We start from the raw sequence: 12,120 nt of genomic DNA, 5'->3' as shown, positions 1-12,120 counted from the left end.
ATATGTTAAAAAAAAAAAAGAAGATAGTAGGAAGGGAAAAATGAAGGGGGGGGAGATCGGAGGGGGAGACAAACCATGAGAGACGATGGACTCTGAAAAACAAACTGAGGGTTCTAGAGGGGAGGGGGTGGGAGGATGGGTTAGCCCGGTGATGGGTATTAAAGAGGGCACATTCTGCATGGAGCACTGGGTGTTACACGCAAACAATGAATCATGGAACACTACATCAAAAAAAAAAAAAAGAAATTTCAGCCTCATCAAGGAAACATCCCTCCACAGATATTTTTATCTCCTGTTTTTATTTTTAAAAGTACTATGACAATGTGAAAAATCTAAAAAGTGAGTATTATATATCAAAAGATATATGCTGAAACCAATGACCCCAAAAAAGTACTTTTTAAGTTTATAAAAAATGTATCCTTATGTAAGAGAAAGTGATTAGATGCATTCTCCATTTTATGAGTCTGAGGAAGAAATAAACCAATGAGAGATAAATACACATTTTTGATGCTTTTAAGAAAAGAAACCAGTAAGAGAATGGTTTGACTCTGATGCACAGAAGCTGGGAGAATCACAGTTGCTACTGCTAGCATGATATCTATCCCCTGAGACCTATTTCTAGTCCTTGGTTTTCTTCAAGGTCAAGGTTGTATGTGCCACTCACACTATGGTCCACAAGGAGTGATGAATATCTCTTCACTCCATGCCATATTCCTCCCTAAAGAAAGTGGGCCTGGATTTGTGAACGGCTACATCCTGGAGCCAAGCACTGGGGACCAGAAAGCTAAGAAACTATTTCCATTCCTATCTTTTTCCTTTTGTCCAACCCTTCCTATCTTTTTCCTTTTGTGCAGGCATTCAATGCATAGCTTCCTATTCTTCAAGTTCTCAGGGTTAAGGAAATCAAAGGACCTAAGGAAATCAGAAAGAAGCTGTAAATTATTGTTTTGTCCACAAACAAAAATCACCCTACAAATCTACCCAAGGCACAAAGATTTCGAAACCCCTGCCTGATGTCAACAGAGGTTAAGGACTTAATCACATTCCCCAGAACTCTCCATCTTATTTCTGTTCTCCAGACTATAGTTTTTCCTTCCTCGACCAGCTTGTTGTCCCTGTCCCCAAAAGCTGCTCTGCTTTTATCAGCCCTCATCCTTGTCAATCTGCAAATCATAACCCTGTATTACAACCTTGCTTCCAAAATTTAACCCTGGTCTTCTATAAGCATTCAAAATCATTAAATTGAGTTCTAAGGCACAAAGTATTTGTGACTGTTAGAAATTTTTAACATCATCTTATAAGCCAACCCCTTGATGCTTCAAGATGAAGAAAACAAGTAACTAGGTTCACAAGGATATAGGGAAATCTGTAAGGAATCTACCTCTTCTGTCTTGCTATAGGACATAGTATGCTTTTAAAAAATTCTCTGAAATAAGCACAAATATACACCAAATACTAATGTAATGTGGGGAGCATTAATGGCTGTCTCAGCTTGGGGTTTTAAGTGGCTTCACTGTAGCCCCATAATAACATAGCCCACCCCTCTGAGTGATGGGGGCCACACCACCTTTTCTGGTCTCAGATGTGCTGGAGTGTTGTGAGAAGAGGAAGGATGTACACATGGAATAGAGCAGTCTCGGTACTGGACAGGTACCTCTCCTGGTGGAAGGACTGCCCTAGATTTCTAAATGAAATCTGGAGATGTCCAGGTACAGAAGAGCTGACCTAGTCCTTGTGTGCAAATGTGGGCAGTGCGTCCTCTAGTGACCACTGTCCAATCTGCAGGACAAGATGAGTTCGAACAGTGACCCTATTTGGAGGGTCCTCTGAGCTTTCCATGATGGAAATCTTTCCATCAGGAATCTTTTACAAAAGACTGGCCTCTGATCTCATGGACCCGGAAACACCAATCAGCAGTGTCTCTTGGGGCTGTGCTGCTGAGAAGCTGGAACCAAGGCCATCCTTCTACCAAGACCTGTGGTCTCTCATGCCAACTTAGGGGATCTCTTAGGTTTAGGGAAAATTCTTCTCCATTATGTTTATCTAAGACAGTTTTTCTATGCCTATTAATTCCTTTTTATTCTTTATTTCTTGACACAGACTAAAAGAGTACATGTGAAGTACCTAGAAAATAGCCTGACACAGAGAAAGCACTCAATGAGGGTCAGCTGCACTGTTCTCTCGTCTTTTAAATAGGCTTTAAAAGCACATTATTCTAAGATCTTGAGTCAAAGATGTTGAGGTATTATTATTAGTCAGAAGCTATTCGCAGTCATTAGCTTTTGACTAATAATGGTATCTGATATTAAGTGAACATTTACTATATGTATGCATTGTCCTAATTGCTTTATATAGTAACTCATGTAATTCCCACGTCTATAGAGATTGGTACCACTTTCATTCCCCTTTTATAGATTAGGAAACTGTGACACACACAAGTTATGTAATTTTCCCAAGGCCATGCAGCTAGTAAACCCTGGAACTGGGACTGGAATCTATGGAGTCTCTCTAGAGCTCGCACTCTTAATTATTATACTAAATGAACTTTCCAAATTCCTCTTTACCTGAAGGCAGAAAGAATTTATACTTGAGACCCACTTAGGGAAACAAAGAATGGAAAGAACAATAAAATGGTTAAGCTCCATTTTAAAAGGATATTCTTATTAATGCTGACACATGACTTTCATGAGGGGACCCAAAGTATTACAGCATATAAAGTATACAGCTCTGCCCTATCATAATTTTGACAATTCTAAATATAAATTCCTAGTTAGAATCAACATGAATCCAACAGTTGATTAACAATCATTTTTCTTGCCTTCTTAGAATTCATACAGTAGAGGTGCCCGGGTGGCTCAGTCATTAATCATCTGCCTTCGGCTCAGGTCATGATCCCAGGATCCTGGGATTGAGCCCCACATCAGGCTCCCTGCTCAGCAGGGAGTCTGCTTCTCCCTCCCCCTCTCCCCCTGCTTGTGTTCCCTCTCTCGCTGTGTCTCTCTGTCAAGTAAATTAATAAAAACCTAAAAAAAAAAAAAAGAATTCATACAATACTAGAGAGTTCATACTTTTACAGTATTTTAAATACATATTAATTATTGACAAAAATTTATTTCCACATAAAATAATTAATTACTATATGTGGTTTTGCCAAACCCTTTAACTTTTCCACTTTTCCTAAAAGGAAAGTTAGAAGCAAAATCATTTCCCAATGCATATTTATCACAGAACGTTTTATGCTTAAATGGATACAATCCAGTACCTAGAGTCATCACTTTGAGAAAAATATTGATCTTAACAGTAACTGCTTAGCATTAGAAACATTAATAAGGGTTTAAATGTATTCATTTAAGTCTGTCATGATCTGATTAACCATAGCTTTAAAAAATAATCATATGTATTTTAATTCATGACACCTCATTCTCCTATTAGATTTACAGACATGGGCATAAACAAAAATGTCTACCAGTTTTGGGGCATGTGGATGGCGCAGTCGGTTAAGTGTCTAACCCTTGGTTTTGGCTCAGGTCATGATCTCAGCGTCATGAGATCAGGCCCCCCATCAGATTCCATGCTCAGTGCAGTCTGCTTAAGACTCTCTCTCCCTCTCCCTCTGCCCCTCTACCCCATGCTCTCTCTCACTCTTGCTCTCTTCCTCCAAAATGAATAAATAAATCTTTAAAAAACAATGTCTGCCAGCTTGGACAGGCACAGACTACCTCCCTTGCACACTTCCTACGGGCAAGTTGTCAAAATAAGGTCTGTCCAGGGTTCAGAATCAAACACGTGTAGGTGCATCAAGGAGCAACGCCACCTGGCATGAAGACCATGCATCTCGGTTCTCTCCCTTTTGCAGATGCCAGTGGGCACCGCTGTAATATATATATATCCACTGATGTAATGTATCCTGTGTGTGCCCCCTTCTCCAGAATCTCTTCAGCCTCTATCTGCTCTATCATCACTAGCACTTCAACATGCCATGTACATTTCACCTTCCAATCGGCAGGTGTGTAGCCCAAGAAGGTAGAACTCACAGGTCACCGATGACTCGAGGTTACTTCTCCTGAATGGCCCCAAAACCCCCCTCTCCTCATCTGCTCTCTCTCTGCTCAGACACTCACAATTTCTACATGTATCACGGCAAAGGCCACCTAGCCTCCCTGACTCCAGTCTTACCCCAACTGACACATATACAGAGTGATAGCCCTTTTTGTTGAAAAGATTATGGAATTAGCCCTTGCACAGTATTGAAAAAGAAAAACAAATTTTTGCAGTGCAGAAAATATACAAGGAAAAGTGCATCTCCACTTGCCACATACCTCTCGGCCCACTTTCGAGAACACGTTTTTTCTGTGTCCATCCCATCCACGTTTTCTTTCTCCTTTAGCATACCTGCAAACACACGTGTGAGTTCACCTTTCTGGCCTTAGCCACTCCCACCGTGGAGGGGAGGACGGATCCGATGAGTGCCTGTCTAATAGCCAGGATGGCCATCCCTCAGAATGAACCTACAGTGCCACCTGTCATTATTCAACAGTCTTACAGATTTCATCTCAGGCATGGGACATTTTCAACTGAATTGACAAGAATGGGCTTTTCCACAGGAAGCAATTGCTCAGCTTTAATAAGAAAGCATGTGAATGAAGGGGGGGAAATCGGAGGGGGAGACAAACCATGAGAGACGACGGACTCTGAGAAACAAACTGAGGGTTCTAAAGGGGAGGGGGTGCAGGGATGGGTTAGCCCGGTGATGGGTATTAAAGAGGGCACGTATTGAATGGAGCACTGGGTGTTATACGTAAACATTGAATCATGGAACACTACATCAAAAACTAATGATGTGGGGCGCCTGGGTGGCTCAGTTGGTTAAGCGACTGCCTTCGGCTCAGGTCATGATCCTGGAGTCCCGGGATTGAGTCCCGCATCGGGCTCCCTACTCGGCGGGGAGTCTACTTCTCCCTCTGACCCTCCCCCCTCTCATGTTATCTCATTCTCTCAAATAAATAAATAAAATCTTTAAAAAAAAAAACTAATGATGTAATGTATGGTGATTAATAACAATAAAAAAATTTTTTAAAATTTAAAAAAAAAAGAAAACATGTGAATCTGGGAGGCATTTCCCTAGAGAGGTGAGGTACATCGTAGTTAGGTACGCAGGCTCTGGAGCCAGAGCTGAGGTTTGAGTCCGGCTATATCACATTTGTGCTATGTGATCTTCAACAAGTCACTTAACCTCTCTGTGCCTCGGTTTCTTATTTGTAAAACAGGAATGATACCAATAATATCTATTTCATAGAGTTGATATGATGACTTAATGAGTTAATAGTTATATTGTGCTCCTAAGAGTGCCTGGTACATACTAAGTATTATTAAAATGCCTATTAAATAAAATCTAAAACAGTTCATGACACTCATTATATGAACACATACCCTGACAGCTTTACTTCCATTCCTCCTCCACATCCTATCTTTGTGAGGATTGGAACTACATGCCGAAATCACAACTTACCAAGTTAATCACTTCATTTAATGAGTAGAATTTCAGTTTAAATCTCCCGTATTTGGATTTCAAATTAAGTGTACGGTCAAGCATTAATGCTGTGATGATGGTTACCTTTAAATAGGAAAGATTCTTACAAAGAAATTTTCATTCCTTTTGAGGCAGTGAGAAATTATTTATTACGTATTATTTTTGCTCTAGCAAAGCAATAGCAGATTGATGAGCTGTTGGGGCCTGAAAGATGCTGAAAGATGCCTTTTGGTTGTATTTGTCACCCGGTCCAGAACTAAAGTAGACACAGGAGAGCCTAGCTCCTCACGATCCCCTGCCCCACCCAGCCCAGTCCAGCCCACACCAGCTTGCACTTGGTGAAGGCAGAGTCGCTCCCTGCCCAGCTGGTGAAACCAAAGGTTCCCTACCCAGGTTGTCTTCAACCATCCTGCGGTGTCCATCAAAGTCCCTTATCTAAACTTATGTAAGAGTTTGAATCAAATATTAAAGCCCACGTCTCATCCTGAAAAATCCTTGTGTAATGGATGTTCCTCTCAGGAACACAGTTCCACACCACTGACCTCACTGGGCTCCTGGTCTTTCTCTTCTTCCTCATCCCCTCCTCCATCTGACCATCTTAGGTGGTCCCATATAAGGAGAAATTGCCAGGACCCCCTCCACCCCTTTAAATAAATTACTATTTCAATTAAAGTATTAAATGCTGGCTTTAAAAACTGAGGGATGGATACTTTCTGACTGGTGATTAACTACTTTTACAGAGGGATGATACTTACTCATTTTCATTTATCCAGCATTAAACGGGACTCTGGGGATACGGGAATGGGGTCTGCGTTCTTCTAGGAGGGACAGACCAAACACGTGATCAGACCATAAACACAGGGTTCACAGTTATGATTAAGTTAAATGATGGAATCAAATGAAAGTCTAGCGAAAAGCCAGAAGAGAACCTACTTTAGAGCAGGGGTTTGCAACCTCGGCCATTACATTAGAATCTCTCGGGGAGCTCTAAAAACTCCCAATCATGCCTCAGATCAACTAAAGAATGTCTGGGAGGTAGGATCAGGCACCAGTTTTTAAAGTTCCCCAAATGACTCTAAAGCACAGCTGAGATTGAGAGTCAATTGCTTTACTCTTGCAGAAAAGAAAAAAAGCTGCAAACACCTAAAATCAATTTGGTTCCTTTTTGATTAAATTTAAATTATTGTTATTTCTGGTTGTACGACCTTAAGCAAGCAATCTAACCTCTCTCCACGTCAGTCTCCTCATTTGTAAAATGGGCATAATATCATCTTTCTGTGCCCAGTGTATGAAATAAGATTACGCACATCAAGTGCTAACCACAGTAACTGACACTTAGAAGCTGTCCCATAAACGTCAGCTGCCCATTCTGTCACTGTTGCTCTGGCTATTGCTGTCATTTTTATGGTTCCTGCTACCTGCTCTGTGGCAGAGGGCTGGAATCCCCTCCGGGCCTCAAGCCGTCCACCACACAAACTCGGAACCAGCACTCTGGGGGGATTTTCTTGGGCCTTTAACAACCTGCAAAGATTTACCTTCAGATTTCTCCCTGTTGCTTGTACCTCCCCTGCCCTGTTCTCTCTGCTCTACACGCTTCCTTCTCGCCTCGAAGAAAAACAATTGCCAACCTCTGCCTAAAAGAGACAGGAGAGTACAAGGGTCCCCTGGGGCCATGAGACACTGTGAGGATAGCCCTCTCCCTGCCTATATCCCTCCCAGATCTTCTGCCAGCTACCTTTCCCAGCTCATTTGGGATCCTCTTCCCTATTAAGGCCCCATCACCAGTGAACCTATCTCTTTGCTCGTCGGCTGAGCAAGCGTCTACTTTTCTTTCCTAACCTCCGATGCAACCTCAGGAAACAAAAACATGTACTTTTTTTTCCAAGCATGCAATTTGGATACATGTGCACACGTACATATATAATAATGGCACGCACTATTTCCGCACGACTTCCAAATTACTCTTCAAAATGAGGGTAATGTCTACAGTTACCATCAGACCTTTATTCAGAGCACATGGCCACTCGTGGTAAAGGTATAATACCACCACACCCAAAAACCCATCTCCGTGACAGAATTATGATGGCGTGCTTATCTTTGGTGACAGCAGATCCAAGAAAAGAATGTTGCTCAGACTGATGGAGGCAGGCACACCCTGAAGCCTGGTGCAGCGTACTTGTGCGTAGCTGCTTCTGTGGGATAGAATTCGTCGTATGTCTGAAGACTCTCGGGCATGTGCTCAGAGTCCGCGCCAGCATTACTCAGAATGAATTACAGCCAGCAGCCACCTATATGATAGATTATTAATATTCATTTTCATTTCAAATCACTTCTCTCGGTTTCACATGTAAGGGCTGAGATCCACTGTGGTTAGCAGAGTGGAGGAAGCAAATAACCAGTACATCAAATTGATGTAGTCGTAGTAAGCACACAGTCCCCACCACCACTGTGGGAGCCTAACCTTGGTTGCCTCACAGACAATTAGGAGACATCTATTACTAAATCATGAGAGGCTAACGCATATTGTTGCTTTCAAATTTGTAAAGATGACCCAAAAAATACAATAGAACCACACCGGTGGATGTCAACCTCCCTATCCACAAGAAAGCCCTGACCACTTGCAAACAGATGGTAGAGTCATATGGGCCCCCAGATTTCAGAAAATGCAGAGGCATAGAAATTTTTGTTCTCCCTCTTCCTCTTATTCCTTATCTCTCTATAACCCAGGACCGCTCCCCTCCTGAGATTAAGAATAGGCTGAGGGCTCTCTGATCTAGCAATTCGACTCCAAAGGTATGACCTCTCAATAAATTACCTGATCCAGATTGGGTTGGAAACATCAAAGGAACAGGTAACCACTACCTTTACCTTTACTTTGCAGATACAACAAGATGCGCCAAAGCAAAGCAAAACAAACAAATGAAAGCCAAATCCAGGGACAGCATAAGGACATTTTTCAGACCTCAAAATACTGTCAAGTGCAGTTGAAAATTAAAATCTGGCTCTTGGGGCACCTGGGTGGCTCAGTTGGTTAAGCGTCGGGTCATGGTCTCAGGGTTCTGGGATCAAGTCCCACAATGGGCTCCATGCTCAGCAGGGAGTCTGCTTGAGATTCTCTCTCTCTCTCCCTCTCCCTCTGCCCCTCCCACCACTCTCTCTCTCTCTCAAATAAATAAATCTTAAAAAAATAAAATAAAATTTGGCTCTTGCATAAGCCATTTAAGTATTTGTCCCAAATCAAAAACAAAGTACGGCATTCAGTACGCTACCAATTTTTATTTCTCTTCTTTAAATGATCATAAAATAAAGGATCTATCCTGAAAATCAACATGATACATATAACAGCTGCAGGACAGCCACCGACTGGTTGGTACATGTACCAATGAGGGAAAATGCACCATGTTTGAGACACACATTTCAGGATGTTCTTTAACCTCATTGATTTCTGTTGTTTGGAGGATGCACTCTGGCAAAGAATAGTTGCCTCTGGGCACATATTACACAGTGAAATAGAAAGAGACAGTACCTGCCAAAAGAATTTATAATCCTCAGGAAGAAGATAAACATCCCACATTCACACCTTATTAGTATGCGTAAGTGTACCATCTAATTGTGTAAGAAGGATTTAATATTCTGGGTACTAATGTTCCACTGAGTTAAGCATCAGTGAGCACATATAGAGGAACTCAGTTATTCAAGGAATATTTTCCATCACTTTCCACTAAAATCTATTGTTTATAAATTATCAGCAGGGAATGCACTACCTGCCAGGGACTGAGTAAATATTCTGGCTCATCTTGACCTCAGGTGTCAGAGTATGCCCAAGGACAAGCAATAATCCTTGAGAAACGTGCTGATTGCTGGCTCGCATTGCTTAAAAATGGAATGCCCTCAAGGAAATATGCCAGGTCCAAGCACGTGGTGCTTCAGAATCCCCTAGGCATGTGCTTCTCTCCCTTTGGTTTCAGAGAGAATGTGTGGTGCAGAGTTCTGACATACTCTTTTTTTTTAAAGATTTTATTTATTTAGTTGTCAGAAAGAGCGAGCACAAGCAGGGGGAGGGGCAGAGGCAGAGGGAGAAGCAGACTCCCCACTGAGCAAGGAGCCCAATGCAGGATTTGATCCCAGGACCCTGAAATCTTGACCTGAGCCAGTTTAACCAACTGAGCCACCCAGGCGCCCCTTGACATATTCTTTATGAGTCCAGTGTATGACACCATTAAAATATCTCAGATACACAAGCAAATTAGAGGAGAACAAGCAATTCTAATAAATGATCAGTCGTCACTCTACCCAAGGAACTGGGGCTGCTGCTCCCAGGTCATAGGGGAAATGCTGCTGGAGGGACTGAACAGTGGAAACCCCAGGCCCCCTCCCCAAGTTCCATTTTACCTGTCCTATAGAGAGCTTTCAGGTAAGATTTCATGAAATTCTGAGAACACTAGCCTCAGTTACTTTGAAAGAACTCAAATTGCCTTAAAAAACGGTGTTGCCTCTGCTTGTGGTCTTTCCTACTGGTACAGGAAAAGTAAAGGAAAAAAGTAGAGGCATACATTGTGCTTAGGTACAAGTCACACACCAGGGGTAAGGGCTGAGCGCTTTAAACGTGCGCAACTGCAAGTAATCATCCTAACAGCCCTCTGCTGTGGTTGTCAGTATCCCAATTTGCCAAAGCTCAGGGAAAATGGAGATCCAGAGAGGTGCAGGGGCTCCCTGGGGAAGGGCAAGCTAGGAAGTGCAAGAGCGTAAGCAGGAAGCCGGGACTCTAACTCCAAAGTCTGTGCCCTGGCGAGGATGTGTTGCCTTCCAAGATGCAGGACTCATGAGAGCAAGGAGCTCTCTCAGAGCACGGCGCAATGGCCACGTGCTGAAATTAAAATGCGATCATCTGGGGTTAAATTCTACACCATCTTGTTCCAGATTCAACTATAAATAGCAGCAGAAGCCAAAGATTTGACAACTTCCTACCCATGAACTTCTTTTTCAATAGATCGTTGAATGGGCCCTCACCGCGATTGTTTTACCTGAGCATGAGAACCCTCTCGTTCAGGAGAATAATGCAGAATTTCAGATGAATCTGCAGGCAGCCCCCATGCAGCTCCTTCCCCACAGCCGCACGAGGCTGTCATTTCCTCCTTCCTGTGGCTGGGCCTTCCCTCCTCCCTGCAAACCTTCAATTCTAAGACCCTGCTTCACTGTGGAGGGGCAGGTGCAAGCCCAGAGAGCCACAGGGTCTATGTCTTTTTCTATTTTAAGTGAGGGCTCCGAGGTAACATAGTAGAATTCCACACACTGCATTTTTCATGCAGTATTTTTGTGAAATCACTGTTTTCGTATTTTGAGTCTGAGGGGACTCTGAGTCTGCTCTCTTCAATCTTCCCACCCCCCTTGCACCCTGCAATCACGACGATATCCTCAGGTGCCGGCAAAAGGAGGGCAACATACAACTACCGCGTGATCCACCTTCAAGAGGTCCCTTCTGAATATAAAGATTCTGCAGCTGAGCCAAGTTTTAAGGCCTTTCACCTACTTCTTGTTGCCATCTCTCGTCCTCCTTGTTCAATGCCATCCAGCGGGGCCAAGTCCTCCACCCCATGACAGAGAAGCAAAGAGGCACAAGAAAGAACAAAACGAAAATACACGGGGACAAAAGGAGAAGAAGAGAAGAGAAGGGTGCTGTTTAAGGTTGTAAGAGGAACCCCCCCTTGTGCACTGTATGTAACGTGGAGAGAGAAAGTTCAGCAGCGGTGAGTATTTGGGACGCAGGTAGTATTGGGGTGCTATCAAATTTGGGTGAGTAAATACATCCAACAGACACACAAAAACAAGGCAAGAACCATTAAGGGGAATTAGAATTTGTAGAACACCTACCCTGGGCCGAGCCTAGATATCCCCATCAGATCTGTCTCAACCACTCAGTACACGGTTATAATACTAAGAAATGTTTTCTCTCTCACCCAAGAATCTCAATATCCTGAGAGTCTAACGAGACTGCTGCCTGACCCATTGACCTCTTCTTCTGCCTTCTAAGGAGCCAGGCAGTGGGTTGAACTCACCCAAATGTGGTCTGAAAGGACGAGTAGATTCTGATTATCGCTGTCACTCCTTTCTCCGATTTCCATAAGTAATGGAGGGGAGTCTACAGAGCCATTTTTAAAATAAACAGGCATACTTAACATACAACTGGCAAAGACTCTTACCTCCTGGTCACTCCGACTAGTGAAACAGATCTATTGTGGGGAATGAAGAGTCTCCGGGTACCACGGTGACATTCTTAAATGGTCACAGACGTGGCTACGAAGGCACACCCAGCAATAAGGGCCATCCTCAGCTAAAAGGTTAATTCTTTTAGCAGCTGAAAAATCTGCGCTCTCGGGCATATCTCAAGGCCGAGAACTTATTGCATAAGGCGCAATCTCATTGGGCATGCCGAGTAAATAACCTTGCTAAGAATGTAGTGTAAAGAACTGCTGTTCAGATGGAGTCGAAGCGGGTGAACAAGGTAAGGGGAGGAAGCAGTCAAGTATAAGGCCACTATGGGATGTAATTTATGGTGCTTTAATCATTTGGGCATGTCCAGTGTTAAAGCA

At 43.0% G+C, this 12,120-nt stretch overlaps 1 long non-coding RNA gene across 1 annotated transcript in view; it reads right to left on the bottom strand.

The window, feature by feature from the left end:
* The window catches only part of LOC145722497 (uncharacterized), a 167,682-nt gene extending 155,831 nt beyond the window's left edge, over positions 1 to 11,851 (bottom strand). Inside the window, exon 1 of the long non-coding RNA XR_014146802.1 lies at positions 11,731 to 11,851. This is a non-coding gene — a long non-coding RNA (uncharacterized LOC145722497). The remainder of the gene's footprint in view (positions 1 to 11,730) is intronic.
* Positions 11,852 to 12,120: the final 269 nt, after the last annotated feature.

The sequence above is a fragment of the Leptonychotes weddellii genome, chromosome 7, assembly GCF_054177405.1.
Source record: "Leptonychotes weddellii isolate Sample4059 chromosome 7, ASM5417740v2, whole genome shotgun sequence".
NCBI classification, from domain to species: domain Eukaryota; kingdom Metazoa; phylum Chordata; class Mammalia; order Carnivora; family Phocidae; genus Leptonychotes; species Leptonychotes weddellii.
The sequence above is the reverse complement of the archived record's forward strand: the minus strand, read 5'-3'. Positions and strand labels throughout refer to the sequence as shown.